The sequence below is a fragment of the Desmodus rotundus genome, chromosome 4 (assembly GCF_022682495.2).
Source record: "Desmodus rotundus isolate HL8 chromosome 4, HLdesRot8A.1, whole genome shotgun sequence".
Taxonomy (NCBI): Eukaryota; Metazoa; Chordata; class Mammalia; order Chiroptera; family Phyllostomidae; genus Desmodus; species Desmodus rotundus.
In genome coordinates this window covers 157,237,861-157,260,058 of record NC_071390.1, presented here as the reverse complement: position 1 = coordinate 157,260,058, position 22,198 = coordinate 157,237,861, and the positions used below count along the sequence as shown (strand labels likewise).

Below are 22,198 nucleotides of genomic sequence, written 5' to 3'. Positions count from 1 at the left end.
TTCTCTTTTCCAGTAAAACAGAATACTAATGAATTACTTTGGGGAGAGAATTTCAAAACATTACGGAATGCTCAATTGCTTCTTAGAGCCTTCTTATCTCTACACTTAGCTTCTTGCAAAAATGAAGTCAGCAGTGGCCTCTTCCCCATTTCGTAGAAAAGAACACCCAGGAAGACGGTGGTTAAGTGACATGTAATAGGGTTCTCATGACATTTGCCATGACAACTACATATAGTCATCTATTCAGCCATTGTTCGAGTAAATAAATGACCGAGTGGTTTCTATAGGTGACCTCATGGGAAAAGGCTAGTAAGATGAATGCATGAAGCGAGTGTGGGGGATGGTGGACAGAATTAATTGACCCAAATACACTTTCTCTGTCTTTTATTTACACTATATTTTATTCCTTATGTATTTGCACAGTCTGCTACCCTAAAAGCATGGCTGTTGTTTGTGACACAGATGGGAATAAGGTGAATTTCCAGTGGCTTAAAAGAAAAAAAATAAATAAAAAAGACGTGCTTTTGCGAAATATCAAGTGAGGTACTTGTGGTATGCAGGAGCCTGCCTGCACTTGCTTGCAAGAGCTGGTTATAGTATTTCCAGAAAATCTGCAAGCTAGCTGTTAAACACATCCACCATTAAAACTAAATTATATAACTCAGTTAAATACGTTTTATTAACAGAAAGGTAATAAATACTTAAAACTTATTACTTCCTAATTATTTACTACATTTCACTATCATCTCTCTCTTGACGTTATTAACTGCAGTTTGCTTGTAGGTAGAAATACTATATCGTGGTGCGCCACTGAGCCTCTCTTTCCAGCCTCCATTTAGTGACTTCATGTCGGTAGCTTGAAACTGGTCACGGAAGGAGTGTCTACACCAGAGAAATTGGCAAACACTATCAATCAGGCTCTTCAAACTTTTTTTTTTGTGGAGGAGAGCCTATTAAACATCATCAGCATGGAATTGTGGTGATAAGCTGAGGAGCCAAATACAAATATGGCAACTTGGCAATATGTGTCAAGAGCCGTTAAAATACTCACACACTTTTATCTATTAATTCTATCTCTGGGAATTTTCTCTAAATGAATAATTCAAAGAAGGAGAAAATAACATGTGTAAACACATTCACTTACTATCATTTGTAACAGCAAAATCTGAGAATAACCTAAATAAGCAATAGTGATTCTGACGGCATTCATTCACAGAGTATTTTGTAGTGATGGAAGGTCATAGTTATGGTAGTTATAAAAATATATTTGATATGGTATTAAATTAGAAACTCACAGTTAAAAATGTCACTTACATTTTGGTTTCATTATGAGTGAGGATTAAATGGGAGGATATGGTGTATTAGAATGGTAAAATAGAATTTTGTTTTTACTTCATTTATTGTAGTAGTGGTGTGTATGCTTTAAAAAATGTTGAGCCCTGGCTGGTGTGGCTCAGTGAATTGAGTGCCAGCCTGTGAATCAAAGGGTCGCCAGTTCGATCCCCAGTCAGGGCACATGCCTGGGTTGCAAGCTAGGTCCCCAGTTGGGGGAGTGCAAGAGGCAACCACACATTGATGTTTCTCTCCCCCATTTTCTCCCTGTCTTCCCCTCTCTCTAAAAATAGATAAATAAAATCTTTACAAAAATTAAAAATGTGGAGAGAGCTTGTATGTAAGTGATCTTAAATAGTTTTTAATATTTAAGAGGAAAGCTACAAGGTGTTTTGTGGACCAGGTGGGTGCCTGCCTTTTACAAGCAAACATGTCCTGTGAATCCCTGGGCAGGGCGTAGTGAAGGGAGTCTGGGTCCAGGCAGTCTGGCGCGATAGATGCTAAGGAGGTTTCTTTAGGGCAGCTCAGGATGAGGGAAGAAGTGAGTGGCTGGGTACTGAGGACTTGCTAAGGTGGGCTGCAGAGGCTGAGAAATAGACTACAGGAGAGCTACTGGCAAAGGCGAGAGAGAGAGAGAGAGAGAGAGAGAGAGAAAGAGAGAGAGAGAGAGAGAGACAGGGGGATGCTGATCTCAGAGATGAGCAAGATGGATGTGTAAATAGTTTCACTGAGATCCCTGAAAACAATAGGGCTCAAACCAGAGAGGAAATGGTTCTTTTAATCAGGGTTCAAAATCAAATTTTTAGTGTATTTAAGAATTACCTGGATGGATGGGGGACATGTTAACAAATGTAGCTTGCTAAATCCCACCTCTATGGATTCTGATCCAGTTGCCCTGTGGGTTGGCAGGAATATGCGTTTTTAACAAGTCCTCCCACCCCATAAAGATTCTGTTATGAATGGTCTGCAGGTCACACTTTGAGAAGCATTGGAGGTAATAGGTTGGTTTGGCCCAGGGCATGTGTATTTCTGCGTGTGTGTGTGTGTGTGTGTGTGTGTGTGTGCGCGCGCGTGCGCGCACGCGCTGGGGATGAGGCTGTAACCTTGAAGCTTGGGGTCTGAGGGCTTATGATGTAAAAGGAGTGTGATAACAGAGGAAGTCCAGAAGGGACAGGTAGGTTATTGATTAAATCTGTAGAAACAAACTGAAAACAGGAGGCTATACTTACACTCCTTAAAAGAACATCATTTGTACCACAAAATGCCCTTGCACAGTTATACAGGCATTTGGACCAGGTGAGGGAGGTTGTGAACGGGGGAACGACAAGCTGGCAGCACTGAGAGAAATGATCACAGGGAGAGTCTCCGACCCACAAACACTCTGTTACAAACCACTGGGAGGTGGCGATCAAGAATGGACTTGAGTAGAATATGCTTTGTCCAGAAAACATTTTGGGAAGGAAGGAAAGAAAGTCCAATTGCTGATGAAATATACTTAATATATAGACCTTTGGTGATGAGACAAATGCCATAACAACAGCACACCACAAAACAAACACAGAGAGCAACGACCGGGCCACGGCAGAAGCCATGGTGCCGAGGTATCGACTTCACCCAGCTCCGGGACAACTTTGGCGATAGCCATAAGCTCTCAAACAGCCTTTAACATCTTGAATTGCTCCAACTTTACACTGAAGATGATTCTTTTACCTTAAAGAAGTTTTCACATTCCCTATCCTCAGTGTCACGTGTCTCTTGGGAGTGATACAACAACAGCCCTCCACTGGGGGTGCAGCTTAGGGTGTGGTGGAGGGACAAGGGTTTGACGCCTTCCACAAGCACCCGCTGCCTGTCGTAGCCCCACTTCGCACACAGAGTTTTTCATGAACTGATTGACGTACACTAGAGAAGTGTTTCCGAATTGCTTTTTGGTCACACATTCCTTGGAGAATCTGATGTGAACCAAAGACCTTCTCCTTGAGAAAAAGCGCCTACACAGGAAGTGCACATTTAGAATTTTTAGGGGGGTTAGGGGCCCTCTGAAGCCCACCTATGGGCTCCCAGTAGAGGCCTCAGATGAATGACTCCCGCACAGAGGCAGCAGTACAGCTGAGCAGTCCTTGCAGATGTTGAGAAAGTTCTGGTTACTGCTGGTGTTGGGTTTAGCTGCTTAAGAGAAGTGCTGACTCTTCAACTGATGACTGAAATGAGAACGAGATGGCTGATGTGTGTCATTTTATAGCACAGCATCCTTAAGTCAAGTAAACATGGGGGCTACAGTTGCTTCTTTTCAGAGAACACGTGGCCGTTTTAAGTCCTTAATTCTGAACTCTCTTGTGTTAAGCCAGGGTCAGTTCCTACCTGGGAAAGCCATCTCTCAAGATTCTACTTTAATGTCTTATTTACTGTCATGCAGTACCTGGATAGCACAAGACACACAGCCGGGTTGTAAAAGCTGGTCTGGCCAGCTGCAGAGCGCAGTGAGCGGTGTGGGGGCTGTCCGCCACCCTTGGCGCACACCAGGGACCTAGCCGGGCTGCTTTTAGAGGTGAAAGGCTTTAGACAGTGTGTAATGTGCTTGCTTCTGAGTGTGAAATGTAGGCTTTCCTAACTGAAGCTGAACACATGTTTGGGCCCTGATTGACTTTGAAGATAGTCCTTTTCCTGTGTAGCCTTTAGACCACGGAAGCCCAGTTAGCCATCTTCCGTTAGTGGGTATCTGACTTGCAATTTGGGCCACTGGGTGCTTTGGGCTGAAAGCTCATGCCTTGTTAATCTCCCATCCACTTGGACTGTGATAGGGGTTCCCTGAAAAATCTGTCTGTCTAAATTAGCCAATTCTGCTGACATTGATGAGACCGTGTTACCTGTTCATGGTCGTAGAGTGGGGAGATACAGGAGACACCCTATCTGCAACCCTCCAGAGAGAAAGTATATGCAGTTGGCTAAATAAGTTGTGAAATATGATTCAAGCCTCTCTTGTTCTGGCATAATGTGAGAATTATAAACCTTTGAGGCCAAAAAAAATCTATAACAAATATACTCAAGTAATGAGAGCACCTCAACTTCTACAACCATTTTAATTATTGTACATCCATGACTAGGTCTCCTACAAACTTCCATTCAATGTATTCAGTGTATTTTTCAGTGCATCTGAGTAACAATACTGTATCATAGTATCCTCAGTTACAGTCCACAAAACAGAAATGTTCCATGTACACCAAACCAGGAGCAAACTCTCTACCCCCCGTCTCCTGGAGGCAGCGTCTCCTGCTTTGTCGCTACACGGAGTAACGTAACAGTAATGATGCAGAGAATGGACTGGCACGTTTCTCTCCCTTGAGGTGTTTCCTTTCTTTTGGAGGATCCTTCCTTTCGGGCAGGACCCCTACTTTTCCTTCGCTTTTCCCTCTGTTGCTCCTGAGCACTTCTAAACACACACAGCTCCTCAAGAGCCTTTTTCTCAGTTGCCACAAAAAAATTCTGCCTGTCCTTAATCCAACATGAGCTCCAAATGATCTCAACCATGCCTGAGAAGTGTAAGAATGCCTGTGATTATTCTAACAAGTAGAAGGAAAGCCTCATATTTAGACTCAAATTTAAATAATGTAAAACTACTGCCATCAATTGCAAAAGCCCTTAAGAGGTCTAGAAATCCTGTTTGGTATGTTTGTTCTTTTGTGTGAGACCTGATATTCCTCAAGCTCCAATATCTTCGGATAGTAACTTGCTGAACTTTGTATTGACAGTCTCTCTCTCTTTCTTCCTCTGGTTGCGATGAGAGACTAGAAGGGAGTGTTGGACATATGTACAGGAAATAGGAGGGGAAGAGGTAGAGAAAACTTACATATTGCCAGTACCACAATTTCCTACATCTGCTAAAATAATATTGTCACTATATTCCTATACACAGAATACCTGGTAAGAGCAGATAAAGATCTGTAATAATCTTGAGTTTAAAAATGTAAAAGTAATACATGTTCATTGCAGTAAATGAGGCATATAGCTTTTAAATTAAGTACATGTTTTATTTATAAGTAATTAAGTTTTTATATATTAAAAATGCCATCATCTTAGTGCTTGCTCTCCAAAATGTGCGAATCCATAGAAAGAAGCTTAAACATTGCTTCCTAATGGAATAGAAATTCAGCTGATGCTTAGAAGGATCACTTGATTGGAGGGGTGGGGGGAAAGTGGACACAACTGTACTTGAACAGCAAAAAAAAGTAAAAAAAAAAATAATAAAGAATTCATTCACTTTTTAAAAAAGGGCAACTATGGTATCTTTTTGTGTCCCATAGCTTTCTTCCCTTTTTTCATCTGCATCTCAGGAAAAGCAATTTCAAAATGTGGATTGAGGCAATGTTTCTATTAAATTCTAGAGCCATGAAAACATGGAGGGTTTTTTTTTTTCTTTTCACTGTAGCAGAGGAATTCTATGTAAAACTTGGATCAAAAGTCCAAAATTCCAACCGATAGTTTTGGGTCTCCCCAAGGGCCACCCACTTGACACGCCACACAGGGAAGACCCAGCATGCACTCATGGAAGGAAAAGGAAAAGTCTCTCTGCCAGTAGCAACCAGACTCCTGCGGTTTTCAGTTTAAAAACTAGATTGTACAGTTGTACTCATGAAAAAAAAAATCAGCCTAAGTTCACGTTCACTTTTTTTCAATCTGTGACCAACCAATCTTATGAAGTTATATTATCTTAAAACTTCCTCCCATTTACTGGTCCTTTCTTTAAAGAGCTGAAATGATCAGACTTTGGAAAGTTTCCTACACTCATTCATGCTATTTGGGATTTACATTTTAGTGCTTCGTCCTTTCTGTATTTGCTCATGACTGGTTTTATTTCTCAACAGGTATGTAGCTCATTATTTTATGTACTAATTATAATTACTTTTCATTTCTCTGCCAATTTTGAGAGTGTTTAACCATTCTTAAATACCAGATCTTTAACAAACTAATTACTAAGGTAGAATACAGGATAAATAACAAAACAAATTCAGTTACCTTCATGGTCTTTCAGAGTCTTTATCAGGATCTTTAAAATTATTTTCAAGTTTTTTCCTTTTGTATAAAATATGAGCCAAAGTACAATTTATAAAGAGTATCGCCAGCCAGTCGGAAAAAGAGTTGAATGATCCCTTGTTCTTGCCACTTAATATTCTCTGTTCTAAATTATTATTTTAAATTATTTTTGGATGGCTTTAGGACGTCCTTTTTTCCAAAAAAATTGCAAGTACCTGGGCAGGATGAATGCATAACCTTAAAATGTTCATGGTCTTTGACTACTTCTAAGAATTATTCCCTGTGTGTGTATGTGTGTGTGTGTGTGTGTGTTGTGTTTCCCCTTCATCTCTTCAGTGCCAAATACAGTGTCTCATACAATTGAGGTTCAATATTTATTTCATTAATTACTACATTGGGGATAGAGTTCAATCAATCTAAATATCTAGCATTAAGGCGGTGAGTAAAATGAATTATTATATATTATACACCTTTAGAAAGTAATGTCAGTCCATATTTATTGACATGAAATGACTTTTATAATAAAGTATCAAGTTACAAAATTATGTTTTAATTTTGTAAAAATAAATTTTAAAATATTTTCAGAATATATTTTATACTATAATATTGAGTGCAATATGTATGAGTTATAAGATTCAACTGTAGTTCTCTTCATTTGTATTTCCAAAACCTTCTCCAAAGGCTGTGTACAAAAATCCTAGAACAAAATCAGTGAATTTTTGTAAAATTATAAAGTAAGGAAAAGATTAAAAATAAAATTTTCTCCATTTCAAATAATGAACTCTAGTGTTTTGAGGCTATGTTGGAAGAGGAGAGTCTTTGTCTGTTAGAGATATGCATTAAAATGTTGACAGATCAAGTGATACAACATATGGGATTTTCTTCAGTACAGTCAGGAGTTGGGAAGAGGTGAGATGGGGGAACTGAATGGAGAGAGGTGGAACAAGATTAGACATGAGCTGATAACTGTTGAAACTGGATGGAGAACAATGGATTTTATATATGTATTATCTCTACTTTTTGTGTATGTTTTAAAGTTGATATCATAGGCAGTTTTTAAGATTAAATTTAGTGGGGTGGCATTGGTTAATGACATTATATAAACTTCGGGTGCACACTTTGCAGTACAGCAGCTGTATACATCATGATGTGCTCACACCCCAAGCCTGGGCTCCTCCTGTCACCACGTACATGGTCCCTTTCACTCCTTTGTCCTCCTCTCACCCCCTCCCCCCAGGGCCACCGTTCTGTCGTCTGTGTCTATGACTTTGTTAGTTTTGTTTTTTCATTGGTTGCTTTCATTTTATATCCCACCTATAAGTGAATGAGAATTATTCCTAAGAAGACAATAAGAGGTGTTTTATTATTATAAAATCAAAGCTTTTCTACAACAGTCATTTTCTTTTAGAATAGAGAAGCCTAAAAACCACTTAAAATATCTAATAGAAAGGTATAATTAAATAAATTATATGTTGGTTTATTAAATATTCATCAAGTATTAAAAAAAACATAAGTAAAAAAAATCAGAGTATATAATTCTATATTTTTGTTTAAAGAGACCTATATATATTTTATACATGAATTTAGAATATGAAGGTAGATAAGCCAATGTTGAAAGCTATCATCTACTATGTAAGATTATATATTTTAAAATGATTTTTATTTTTTCCTGTATTTTTCTCTAAGTAGCATATATTATTTTTATAATAAAAAAAGGAAGTCATTTTAAGGTGTGAGGTTAATAATGAAATTAGTAAAATGATTTTGCTATGAGGATTATTTTGACAGTTTGAAGGAAAGCTAATGCTTTGAAGGCTCTAAGCTGATAATTAAATTTTGTCTTTTAAGATTTGGAGGATCTCTAGCTTTAGACAGAGCTGGAATTTCTTTTATCTTGAACCTGGGTAAGCCATCGAGAATCACTTCCAATGAGATATGTTGGAGTTATTAAATAGTATGTGAGTGGTTTACATTTTTAAAATAGGAGAGAATTAGCTTTAGCTGGTATCAGAATTTAAGTAAAATATAAAACATTCAAGTGATGAATATAGATGATTACTTAAAAATTTTTAACACGTGAAAAGATTACTAAAGGGATCCTTTAAGAAGCACATGTTCCTTACGCATCTTAACTATTCAATTTAGAAATAATCGACTTTCAAATAGTTTTAAAGACATATTTGTTGTGCAAATCATAAATGTATTCATTATGGCATAAAGTAGAAAATACCTTGTAGTCTTTCAAGGCCATTTGTCTAACAGTAATGCCAAATATCTAAGAGTTTATTCGTTTCAAATGTCAAATATTAGTTGGAGTATTTTAAAATTATTTGAAAAGCTGGTCAGTTTAGCGAAGGAGAAAGTTTTCCTTTTAGACGCGAGTAAAAGCTCGTGTTTGGTTGGTGTCACATTCCCAATTACACTCTTTGTTGTGGTTGCGCACACTTCTCTCCGGCTTCGGTCCAACAATAACTTGCGGGCGGTCAGACAGCTGCTGTTCACGGCCCTGACATCACATCAGTCAGCAATGCTTTCAGCTGCCAGCTACACAGCACCCGACTAACAGTAACTCAGAAATCCGGCTTCATTTCCCCCACACGATAAGCAGTGGAAAGTCTGTGTTTCTGTCACTGGTTCAGTCCATCAGTGGTACTGTCTCTGCAGTTCTCTGTCTTTCATGATGGTTGCAAGATGGCTGCTGCAGCTTCAAGCCTGTTCCTCCATCGAGAGGCGTGGAGCTGGGTACACGGCTGAAGGTGGAAAGGAGGCTGACTTGGCAGTGGCTGTAGCTTTTTCTAGGAAAACAAGGTTTTCCCAGAGACCTCCAAAACAGTTACCAGCTCCTGTGTCATTGCTAGAACTGAGTTATATGGCACTGCCCCCCAGCTCCAAAGAAGGTGGGGAAACAGGAAATAGAATTGTTTTAATTGCCTTAGACTGTGCATTCTTAAACAGGAGGGAGGGTGAAGAATGTGGAGGGATGGGGTGCAGGTGGGTGGTGGATGAGGGTGAGGTGGTGCTGCTATCATTCTTGAGAATAGTATTGGGGGGGGCAGAAGGAACTCTGACTCTTTATGTATAAAGCACAGATATAAATACAATGCATAAATGGACTGATATAGTATATCTATGGTATTAAAATTTCATGGGTGGAGTGATTAGGAAAGAAGTGTCTGAAAATGCTCTTAGGGGGTGTGATAATGAAAACAAAAATGTTGAGAAATAGTAACCTAGCCCAAGCATGATTCTTTTCCTGAGATTTTGAGCATTGTCTTACAAACAAAATTGGATTCTGTTACTGATGACAAAGAGACGCACAGATATTGAGTAGAAAACTAACAATGTCTGTTACAGATAATGTCATAAATTAAATTAATGAACAACTCATACTATCCTGTAACATTGGTCTTTTCTCATTGGACTGTAAACTTCTTAAGAGTAGGAACTGTGTACTATTCATCCTTGTGTATTAGTACACTGGGTGTGTGCTCTCTCTCTCTCTCTCTCTCTCTCTCTCTATATATATATATATATATATATATATATATATATAATATATACATATATACATATATTTTGTAGGCTGGATGGAGCAGACTACATTGTACCTAACATATGTTTTACAGCTAGACCAATCACCCTCGAATATCAACTTAAGCATATTACTCTACCCCAAAGCCTTTGGTAGTTTCCAATTCCATAAAGACACCAGGTCCAACTTCTCATTCTCATCTCCTACCACTCCTCAGCTGTATATAGTCTGGGGTCCAGACACACTGATCTACTTGGGCCCTAAACACATCTTTGGTCTCAGTCTTCTGCATTTGCATATTCAGTTCCCTCTCTTGTTACCCTTCACACTCCTTTCTCCTCAAGAGAAAGTCTGAAGTGTCTGAAGTCACTTCCTCTGGGAATTCTTAGGTGGTTTCACTTGTCAAGAAGACCTTTCCCTTCCTCTCCAACCTTTTCAAATCCCTCCCTTCACAGCCTAGATTAAGTCCTGCGTCCTCCACAAGTTATTTGCAGGGCCCCCAGCCCATGCATGCCTCCATCCTCTTTCTATCCATCTTGTTTCTGGCTGGTTTCCATTCTTCGGTGTATCTAATTAAGTAACTAGGTGTACCAGTGTCTTTACTTGTTAGTTGTCTGAGTCAAGCATCTGTATCTTGTCTCCCAAATGGGCTAAATTCCCGGAGAGCAGGGAATCTCTTAAAATGTCCAGTGTAAGTGCTGTGCATCTAGGAAGCAATGAAGAAAAGCTGGTTTATTAATAAATAGATGAATATCAATAGATGAAATGAGAGCCAGTAAGTAGTTGGAAATTCTGTTTTCTTTGCAGTTCTAACATCCACTGTATGTGTACTTGAACATAAATATACCCAGCATGAGGGGGATTCACTCACAAGAGAAAAATCGAAAGGCCCAACTTAAGAGCGAGAAGCTGTCCACCAGTCTTCTTCTGCCTTCTAATGCCTGATCCTCTCTGCATGTAAAGCTCAGGGCTCTGGAGTTAACCAGGAACAAGTTATTTAATTTCTCTGGGCCTCAGTCATCACATCTGTCACGTGGGAATAATATTCTCTACCACGTGGGACTGTGCGGATACAACGCTAGTGCCTGCTTCAGGATCTGGTAACCGGGAGGTACTCAGTGAATGGCACTGTGGACGGCTTGTCTTACCAGCCTGATCTTTGGGTGGCAATATGCCTTTGCTTTATTGAATTTCCCTCTTAACGTTCCCTTGAAGAGAAGCGGTCCCTTAGATATACTTGTTTAAAAGGTATTCTATACACAGAGTTGGGATAAGAGTAGTATCCATATTTCATAGCATTTTGAGCTGGAATGAAACCCTGTAGTTTTATGAATGTTGGAAGGCACACCCAGAGAAGGCGAGTAGCTTGCTGCTGGTTCCAAGCCAGGGGCAGAGATGAAATCAAACCCATATACCCCGACTCCTGATTAGGGCTTTTTCCCTTTTTTTCTGTGTCTAGAGTTGGCAGATCTAAAACAAAACAAAACAAAAAAACAGAATGTCAGTTAGATGTTAAATTTCAGGTAAACAAATATTTTTTTTATTATAAGTATATTCTATGGCCATTAGTTAAAGAAAAAAACATAGCTGTTTGAAGAACAGATTAGAAAAAACAGAGGTACAGGGGATATCTGATACGTAATTATGCTCACTGGCAATCTGTTTTATAAGCACTGAGAACTTGCCTTTACAAGGGGGAAATGGCACTTTGGGGAAGTGAGGTTGTTGATTTTTTAAAAAGTTGTTTTATAATAAAAATTATGAACACATCTAAACATCCCCATATGCCCATCACCCAAATTTAGCAACTGTCAAGATATGGCGGCATTCGTCTCATGTATTTGTCTTCTTTCGCTGAAGTGGTTTAATGTACATCTCAGACATCAGGTCACTTTACCCGTATACTCTGTGCATCTCTAAAATCAAGAGAGTTTTCTTGCACTGCCATGCTGCCATTATTCCACCTAACAAAATTGGCAGTAATCCTTTGGAATCTTCAAATACCCGATCCATAATCATATTTCCCTGATCATTTCAAAAATATCTTTTTACAGTTGAACTTGGTATTCAGAGTCCATCCATTATATGGTGGTCATGTCCCTTAAAGTATCTTTAATGTTATTTTTAATGGCAAAAATGAAATGATGAAGAAAGACATTGGCTGATGTCATGGGGAAGTTTTACTAGGTTCAAAGCAAGCTGTTTGATGGCTCTTACTTCGGCATTGCAAAGACCAAAAGAGGTTTCAAAAAAAAGCACTGACATAAATTATTGTTTATGAGCTAATCAATTATTGTAATTCTGTTGCTTTGTTTATACTAGATGAAAAAGAAAGTAGAAAAAGAGAGATTTTTTTTGTTTTGTTTTTTTGAGCGGATTTTTTTTTTTGGGGTGCTGAAGCTGCTTTACATGTACAATGAGAATAATAATATAATAACCCTTACTTCCCAAATTGTGAAGGTCAAATGAAAAGCTGCCTGAGAAAGCTGTGCTTAGCCTTCTCACAGTGTTTCTCCAAACTGACTGTGCTTCTGAGTCATCTCAGCGCTTTAATAATATTTTCTTGAATAACAATAAAAATTAAAAAAAAAATAGTTTCTTGGGCTCTTCCCAGACCCACTGAATAAGAATGGCCCCATGGGGGGCCGGGAACACATCTGAAACAGCCTGTCAGGGTGATTTTGATGATGATCACATTTGGGGGTCAGCAGAGTCCCCCTCCCCCCAACCTCCATGGCTTTATCTTGAGTTGTGAATAATGATACTTCCCAGGGCTAATGGCACTTCACAGCACTGTGGGGCAGGTACCAAGTGGAGTGAACGAACACTAAATGCTTCCTTAACACCTTAGCCATGATCAGCGTTATAAACATAGGTGATGCTTGTCCTGTCAGTGGACGCTTGACTTTGGGATGGATTAGCATTCCTCAGCTTACGTTGTGCCCGGGCCAGACACAGAGAGTGCAGTACATATCGAAGGAACGAGCACATGAATGATGTTATTGAGAAGTTAGATCAGTGACTCCTCAGATCATCAGTCCACAGACAATACAGGAAACTTGTAGGCCACCACTGCTTTCTACTTTAGCAGGGGCCCAGACTTAGATGCAAATGACCCAGAGGATGGGATTAATGCCCATTAGAATATATCTTCCAATGTCTCACCTCTCTCTGTACAGTTTTTGCTTTTGGTGAAACGTCCTCCAATCAACACTGTGAAGCCAATCAACACTGGCTTCAAGGAAAGAGTGCAACTGGAAGCACATTCATATAAAGTGGGACTGGTAAAGAGGGCTTGGTCTTCCAGGGACATTTGCATTTCAACAAAGCCCCAAGCCTCTAGACAAAGGGCTATTCCAACGGTGGGAGAGATGTTCAGGGAGGAAGGGACTTCCCATCACCCCTGATGCCACCTTCTGGTGTGGGAACATGCTGGGTGCTTGCTGTGCCAGCTGGCTGGGAAGGCTGAGGGCCAGACTTTCTGGCAGGGACCCTTAGCAGTAGGGATGATAGCTGCTGCTGATGGATTGGGGAGCTGCCTCATTGGCCATCTCCCTGCAGCCAGGGTTGTCCTGAGCTGGACCTCTTGATTATCCCAGATCGAGAATTGTGCTGTGGGGGTCTGATGAAATTTTGAGCTACGGTTCTTCCTCAAAATGCAGAGCCCAGAACATTCAGTTCTGTGCACAAGTAGCAGGGATGATGACTCATCCTTGAGAAGACACTGTGATTCAGTCAGGAGACTATCAGTGCAGGAAGAAGACGAGATAACAGACTTTCATGTGATAGAGCGAGGAAGCCCTTTATCTCACTATGTGTCCAGAGGTGCAAAAGGAGGGGACATCGTTCACCCACTGATAGTTGACTCTATGACAGTGAAGTTTTCTGGGACCTCATTTTAGAAAATAGCAAGTGTGGGTCTCACTTTTCTAGTGCCTGAATACACACACAAACACACACACCCCTTGGGCCAGGCTAGTAAAGCCTCATGGGAAATGGAACATTGAAGAGTTCACTGGGAGGTTTTCAAATTTAATCTTACCAGGTAAGCACTTTGGCGATGACAAAGCAGATGGAAGCTTTCTAATGGGTGTCAGCCTGGCCTACGGGAGTGTTACAAGACCCAGGTGGTTAGAGGATGATGGAGTGAGGTGAAGGGGTTATTTTCTGGTGCATTTCAGTTCACTGTGGGAGTATGGACTTAAGAAGGTTGGCTAGTGCTGATGTCCTGGGTCGTTCCTTTTGGAGTCTTACTATTGTATCTTGAAAGTAATTTTGTGTGGGCTTGTACCACGAAGGCAGGACTAGGGTAGTCTAGTACACACAGATGACTAGAGAGGCATCTCCAGAGAAGCTGGATTTATATGAAGTGGTGCCGATGAGAAAGAAGAGGGCTGGTCACCCATGGAAGAAGGAAACAAGCAAGGCTGAGAATCATGCGTTTGCACTGTTTACCCAGGCATTGTCAGAGGAGAGAGAACCCTGGCTAATGGACTTCCTGTATTCCAGTCTCACTCACAAGACCGTGGGAAGTGAGCCAGCGAAACCTCGCACGTTCTTGACCACTCTGGTGCTCAGCAACAAGAGGAAAGACGTTCCCACAACTCCTAATAGTGGCACCCGTCTGTATTACATGAGCAACCTCTTATCTCAGGATCTTAGTTTCCCCAGGAATTTTTCTAGCCTGCTGAACAATTCTCAGCACAATCCTAATCACTGGACTATTCCAGTTTTCTTCTTTCTAATTTTTTTTTTTTTCTTGAGTGCTGTGTGAAAGAGCCCTGCTGTGGAGCATGACTGAATAAGAGAGGGACTTACAGATCCAGAGAGGCCCGCCTCTGACAGAGGAGGTGACTGTGGCAGGGCCCGTTCAGGGTCACTTCTTAGTCAGGAGTGGAGCCTGGCCCAGGAGCCTGGCCTCCTGTGCCACCTTTCTTGAAAGTGACTATCTGGTGATAATAGCAGATGTGATTTCTACCCAGGAAGGAACTGCAGGACATATATTTCCTTTTACAAATAATCGTGAGTTATTTACAACTTCTTTTTGTTAATAAAAGCAGTATATGTCTATAAAGGAAACTTGGAAAACATACATAAGCACAAAAAAAGAGAAAAATATGTAATTGCACCAGTAAAAACACGTTTAACATGTTGATATAGTTCCTTTCTCCTCACTCTATTTTTATAGAAAATCAAGATCATATCGCACATACTGTTTTGAACTTGGTTTTTTCATGTACCTTTGTTGTCATGTACTTTTCCCTACATTACTGAATATTTTCTAAGATAACCAACTCAATAATAAAGGAGGTGTTTTTTTTTCCTCCTTTGAACACTTATCCTGTGTGGCAAGTTGTATTTAACAAGTGGAGACAAATGAAGGCAAAAATAAAACGAGGGCAAGTGCATGCCTACTGGTTTCAATCATGCTGATACCAGCTGTGCTGGAGGAGCCACGAGCTTGACGTCAAGGGGGAACATCAGACTCCGGGTGGGAGAGGTGGGTAATGTAGGGTGAGGTGCAAGTCACTCTGCCAGGAGCGGATGGTTACTCTGCAGCCCTCCGTGCGGACCGGTACTACTTATTCCTCCATGGACATCTGGTCAGTGATTTTTTTTCAGTTGTTTGAAGGTTGTAGGAGATGCTTCCACCAGGCCTGAGAACTGTCTGTGGTGTGGGCACTGGGGAGGCAAATGAGAGATGTGGACCATGGTTGCATTTTTGTCCCGAAAAGCCATGAGGATGCCTTAGAGAACAGAGGGATTTTGTGGGGCTTAAAGGACAATCACCTGTGTGCCCTTCGGCTACCTTGGCCTTCTAGTCGTTCTGCTGCTCGGGTCTGTAAATGAGCTGTGTTTTCTCCATTCGGCCTCTGAAGACTCTGCCAGGCACCAGTTCTCTCTGTTACAAATTATGCCAGTACAGTCCAAATTGGACTGGGACATGTTTCCAGGAGTAGAGGTCCAAATTCTGTTTCTATCTTGTGTAAATCTAGGATGGTTGCTAGGGAACGCAGTCTTGAAAACAGACACCTGCTGGGGGGCCCCTTGTGTTCAGCTGGGCTGATGAGCCCAAGCTGAGGGCTTTTTAGTAGGCACCGCCTGGGTCACAGAGGGGGGTAGAGAAGGGAGAGCAAGCAAGGCAAGGCAAGAGGAAAAGCCTGGGAGTTGGAGAAGGTCACTTGTGGCAGGAACTTTGAGCTGTCTGCCCCTCACCCTCTTTGTTAATAATACCTGCTCTCAAAGCAGCTTGTGAAACCCCTGCTTTCATAGAAACATGAAATATTAGCACTGGAGGGGCCTTGTAGCCAATCCAGTTTAATGTCTAATTTTACAGATGAGAACATCAAAGTCTGGAGAGGCTAAATAGGTTAGCAAAGTTACACAGTTCATGGAAGAGCTAGGATTCAAACCTGACCCTCAGTCCAGGCCTCTGTCCACTGCAAGCTTCCTGTACATGCAATATTGACTTTCCGTTCGTATTTAGTATTATATTTGTATTTTCAGATTTATCTATAATGGAGGAGAAAATTGCGTAGTCCTGTACTAAAGGAAGTTAGAATCGGGCAACTCAAAATCTGCAGCTGAGGAAAAAGCTTCATGATACATTATTAAGTGAGAAAAACATCTCACTTAATGCTCAGGGAATGTAGCACAATATGCTATATTGTATATATAAAAAGAAGTGTGCATATATGATATTACTCATACGCATCATTCACATGTGTATGTGAATACACGTCAGTGCGTAGCTTTGGGAAAATACACAAGAAACCTAACGCAATGGTTGCCTCTGGGAAAATGGCCTGGGGTCCTGGAGGGCAGCAGCATAGGAAGGGGACATGTGTTTCACTCTGTACACGTAAATTTTACTGGAGGCGTGTATTAATTATCCAACAAAGTAAACATAAAAACATTTAAAGATCACATGTGAACTCAAATAAGGGAGAAAAATAATACTTGCTGGGAGTTTCTGGAGGGCCTCTTGGAGGAGGTGGCATTTGAGCTGGGCTCTGGGGCACATAGAACTGTAGCAGGAAGAGTCAGAGAGGGAAGATCATGTTTCAGGACAGGAGAACAACACATTTAAGGCATTGAATCAGGAATGGCAGGGAGGGCTTGGGGACATTCCATGGTCTGGAGAGGTTGCGGCAACAGTTAGGTGAAGTGTGGACGGGGAGAGGAGAAAGGCAATGAGAAAAGACACCTGGACAGAGGTCATTTTATACTTAACATGGAGTAAAGGGCTTTTTACAAATTGGCCCCAGTGTCTCTTCCCAAAGTCATCTCCTGCCTGTGCTTTATAGCCACAAAAGCCAACCCTCGAGCCTCCAAATTCACAGACCTTTGCCACGTGTACACCTGGGCACCAGCCACCTCCTCTGTCTGAATCCGGCCCACCACTCCTATTTCCTTTCCCTCCTCCAAGACCCCTTTCGAGTGTCACTCTCCTCCTCCCCGCCCCTCTCAAAAGATGTAAGCACCCTGTCCTCAGTGTTCTCTTGGCATTTTGCATCTGCCTTTATTATAGCGCTTGTCCATTGAAATTTTAATTTGGGGGTGGGAATGAAGCTGAATGGGAGGTCATTTGTAAGCAGAATGTTGCTTCTTTTTTCTTTAATTTAGGATTTTATTCTCTAAGGTCCCAGCTAGATGAAGCCTTATTATGGTGAAGTATAGCCATGCCTTCTGCCTTGGTGTGGCCGTGCATTACCTCTCCCCATGAAATAATTTCTTCTGATAGAGAAAAAAAAGTCAGGTTCAGAGACATTATTAACTAAGTAAGAAAAAAAAAGTTTTTAAACCTCTAGGCCTAGCCTAAACTATATTAACTTTTTAAATTATCTTCTGTCCCCATTAGTTTCTTTAAAAGTAAGTATAGCTTAAAGCCAATTAAAAGCAGATATCCTGACATTTTTTTCAGACTTCTATGAATTTGGAACTTAATGGAACATTACATATTCGTAAGCAATGAATTAAACAGTTAAAAAAGAAAGGATTTGCTCAGGAGTATCCGGTAGTCTCGGTCATTACAAACTCATTTTCCCCGGTTTCCGGAAGTCCTTGATCAGAAGTTGAGCATGAAAGGAGATATTTAATCTCACTGCTGTGTATTATTGTTACAGAGCAGAGGGGGGGTGGTTCACGATAAATTATTACAGAAAGGATTCCGCCTTTCTGTCTCTGGAGGTTCCTTCCCCCCACGCCCACCTGCTAGGTTCGCAATGCCCGCCGCCAGAGGAAAGACGTCTCTCAATGCCAGAGACTGGTGAAAAGGAAAGGAATTGTTTATTTAAAAGTTACACAAACTTAGAATAATGACCTAATGTCTTCAATAAGATACTAAAGTCCTCTAGAACACCCACAGATGCACAGTCCTTCCCTCTCCCTGTGCCCAGTCCGGGGTACCGTGTCTCAGGAAAAGAAGTAGAAGTCCGTGGTTCAGGCTCCCGGCACCATCAGCTGTGTGGCTGCTGCAATCTCCAGTTAATCCAAAGCCATGCGGCACCTTCTCATGGCCCAGCAGCAAGAGTCCTTTCTCCCCTTTCTCTATGGCTGCAAAGTCTCTCCTGCTGCCTAAGCCGCGTGGCAAGAAGAAGCACTCCAAAACCTCGTGGTCCTCTTTACTCTCCTTGAGAACCGCGTGGTCCTTTTCCCATTTCAGAACCACATGGACCTCTATCTATCTACTTGCTTCAGAGCCTCGTGGTTCACTCCTTCCTTCAGAGCCGCATGGTCTCTTCCCCATTTACTTTGGAGCCGTGTGGTCTCCTCTTTCCTTCCCCAAAACCTTTTGGTCCTCCCTACTACTTTGGAGCCGCGTGGTCTCTCCTCTATTTTCTTTGGAGCCGCGTGGTCTCTCCTCCCTATGGCTGCCGGGCCTAGGTTTTAAATCCCAGTGCCCATCTTCCTTTGCAGCCCCATTTCTGACTCCTCCTACAGTCAGCTACACCTGCCAGCATCCCTGTATTCTTCCAGCTTTACTGGGCTGCCATAGTAAGTCTGGGCAGGTGTGGCCCCATGGCATGGAGCCAATCATCTCCACGCTCTCACGCAGGCCCTGTAACCAGGGGGAGTTACTTCCCAGTCCCATCCTGGGTGGAATTTGGTCCCATCCCCCTGGCTCAAAGCATGGCCACAGCTACTTAACACATCCATGAAACCAGTTAAAGGTTATAGATATGTTAAATGACTGTGCCAGGGGTTAGCTGCAAAGCTCTTGCTACCCAAAACAGCTCTGAATGGCCCTGTTCCATGTGTCCCATCCCCCTTGGCTCAGGCCTGTGGGGATGAGGACATCCTATATACATTTTTCTAATATTTCCTGGACCCCCTGAGTCCTGGACCCCATTACAAATCCCTTCTTGGGGCCCTCCTCTTGGCTGCACCCTGCTTCATTATAACTGTGATGTAATCCATCTAGAAAGTACATGAATTCCAAGAGGGGATTTAAAAAACCTAAGAAAGGGTGTACACCCTTGTGTCCTTAGGCTATTCCTCTTTGTTCTTTCTCTCCCTGAGACAACTTAGGGAGTACCTGCTGCCCCCAGCACAGTTCTGTTGGCACAGGGACACATAGAAAATGAGCCAAGAGTCCACGGCGAGCCTGGCTTTGCCCGCCATTGCAGAGACACTGCACCTCGGCACAGATGGGGCCCTTTACCAAATTGCTCAGTAGCTTGCTTTTTTTCATTTGCTAATTTGTCATGGGCACCCTTCCTGCTCAATGCCTACAGGCTGCCTTCACTGTTTTTAGTGCCGTGTTGGCTCTGCCAGATGGACACGGCAGAATCAACGTAACCCCTGCCTCTTGATGGGCCTTTCAGTTATCCCCAGTTCTTTTTCTGCTGTTGTGAATAATGCGGCCATGGAAATTCTTGCACATGTGTCTTGACTGCTTGTGTAGGTATGACAGGCCAGTGTGCTTAAAGAATTGAAATTGCTGGTTAAAAGATAGATGCTTTAAAAATTGTAATAGCTGCTGGAAAGGGCATATCCAGGGCAGGGTGGTAGAAGGGGTCCACCCTGGGGTAGGCAGTAAGGGAGGACATTCTCTGGCAAGAATTTAAAGCCAGTAATAAGACCAATATGGGTCTGTTTTTAGCATCGCCATGTGCTGGCAGTGATAAATTCAGAGCAAATTCTTAGTGGTGACTTCGGGGGCAGATTGCAATCCCCGCCTTTGTGGCCCTGGAACGTATTCTGAGTTTACACAGCAGATTAGAAATAAAGAATAACAGCATAGTGATTATAGAGACTACAGAATAGAACTTGCTTTACTTCAGTTCTGTTATTCTGTGTGACCTTTTGTGTTTGGATTGAAAACAGGGAATTGGATCGAAGCAGACGGCAAACTGCAGAGTATAATATTTTGATTGATAAATGCAAGTTTTCGTTCATACATGAAATATTTTACTGCATTGGAAAAATGCTTTTAAAATTGGAATTTTGCCCTGGGTGACAAATACACTAAGGGTTCTGTCCAAGTGCACCTTTGCACGCTTTGCACATCTACCAAGGACGTGTGAGGGTGTCTGCTTAAGGGAGGTGTCCTCAAATGTTAGAAACCAGGCTTGGAGTAAGGAAGAAATCACCCACCAGCTGAAAAATGTCTTTCCATTTCCAGCCTTTACTTTGGGATTGAGTCTTCATCTGTTTGGGCTTCTATAACAAAATGTCATGGACTATTTCACAGTCATAGGTGACTTAGAAACAATAGAAATTTGTTTCTCACAGTCCTGGAGGCTGGGAAATACAAGATGATGGCCCGTGTAAATTTGATGTGTAGTGAGGACTCGACTTCTGAGTCACAGATGGTGCATTTTCACTGTGTCTTCATGTGCAAGGTGCTAGGGGATCTTTGGGGTCTCTTATAAGAGCACTAACTTCATTCATGAGGGCTTCACACTCAGACCTAGTCTCCTCCCAAAGGCTCCTTGGGGTTAGGTTTCAACATAAGAATTTCAGGGACATGCAAACATTCAGATCATAGCAGGTGGCTCAGTTTCATCAAGGCTGCAAAGGCAGGTAGGCTTCCCCCAAATGAGCCAGTGGGAGGGGAGGTGCAGACAGCTTTACCGTTGGGCTTGGAGGCCTGGTTCCTGGGGTCAAACCCCGGCCACTGTCCTCACTAGCTGTCATCTTGAGCAAGTCTCTTTAGTTCTCTGCACCTTAGTTTTCTCTGCTGTAAAACAGGAAGTGATGATGCTGACCACGTAGTGTTGCTGTAACGGTTACTGAGCTAGCGGGCACAAGAACTTCAGTGTCTAGCCAATGGTGAGTGCCGGTGCATGTTTGTTGTTGTCCTTATCTACTAGGGGTCAGACGTTCTGCCAGGCGTGGGGGATAGTTTCTTTTTGATCGCCGTACAAACCCTACAAACTATATGTCATTATCCATTTTGCAGTTCCGATTATGTGACTTGCTCAAAGTTACACCGCTAATCAGCAAAGGAGATGAGAATCTAACTGAGACCCCAACACCACAACCTGGGCTCTTTGCAAACGATGGAATATCGACAGTTTTATACGTTGAAACTGAAACCAAATCACCTCACTCTATTCGGTGCTCTGTGCTAAATATCTACAACAAAATACCTTGACTTCTACTGCTTGAGCAATTTCTAAGTTAAGCGTGTATCTTAACTCTGGAGAATGCTAGAAGGCTTAATCATTGCCCCTGAAGAGAGGTGAGCTCTCTCTCAAAGGAAGGTCATGAAAAAGAGAACATCTGTTGGGAAAGTATTTTTACATTAAAACTGGAAGCTATCTTTTGAGTAAAAAGTCACCAATCTGGGATATGTATCTAAGCCACCTATATGGGCTTTGTATGTAACGTGTTAAGGAAATGAAGTATGGGATATAAAATGTAGACGTAATATACAGGGTTTGAAAAAATCCTGAGTAGATGGAAAGAGTGCTGACTCAGCCGAGCCTCCTGTCAGCCCCCAGAAGCCAAACCACTTCTCCCTCGTGGGGGAAGTGAGTGGGTTGAACTAGATGACCTTTCAGGCATCTATTCGTGTAGTTTCTTTCCATGCCCTGGGCGCATGCTGTTTCACATTCTGTTTGGGGGTTCTCAAGGATGGGGGAGTGCCAGGAATTTGGGGAATTCCCAGAATACAAACTACATCTATAAAAATTTGCAACATATTTATTTAGCCAAGAAAGGATTAATATCCTTAATCTTTAAAAAGACTTTATTTTTTTATTTATTTATATTGTTGTTCAAGTACAGTCGTCTCCAATTTCCCCCCACTACTCCCTCCCACCCCAGCCATCCCCACCTCCCACCCTGGATCCT

At 41.8% G+C, this 22,198-nt stretch overlaps 1 protein-coding gene across 2 annotated transcripts in view; it reads left to right on the top strand.

The window, feature by feature from the left end:
• RHOH (ras homolog family member H) overlaps positions 1–22,198 on the top strand; it is a 44,350-nt gene that overhangs the window by 10,081 nt on the left and 12,071 nt on the right. The window lies entirely within an intron of this gene.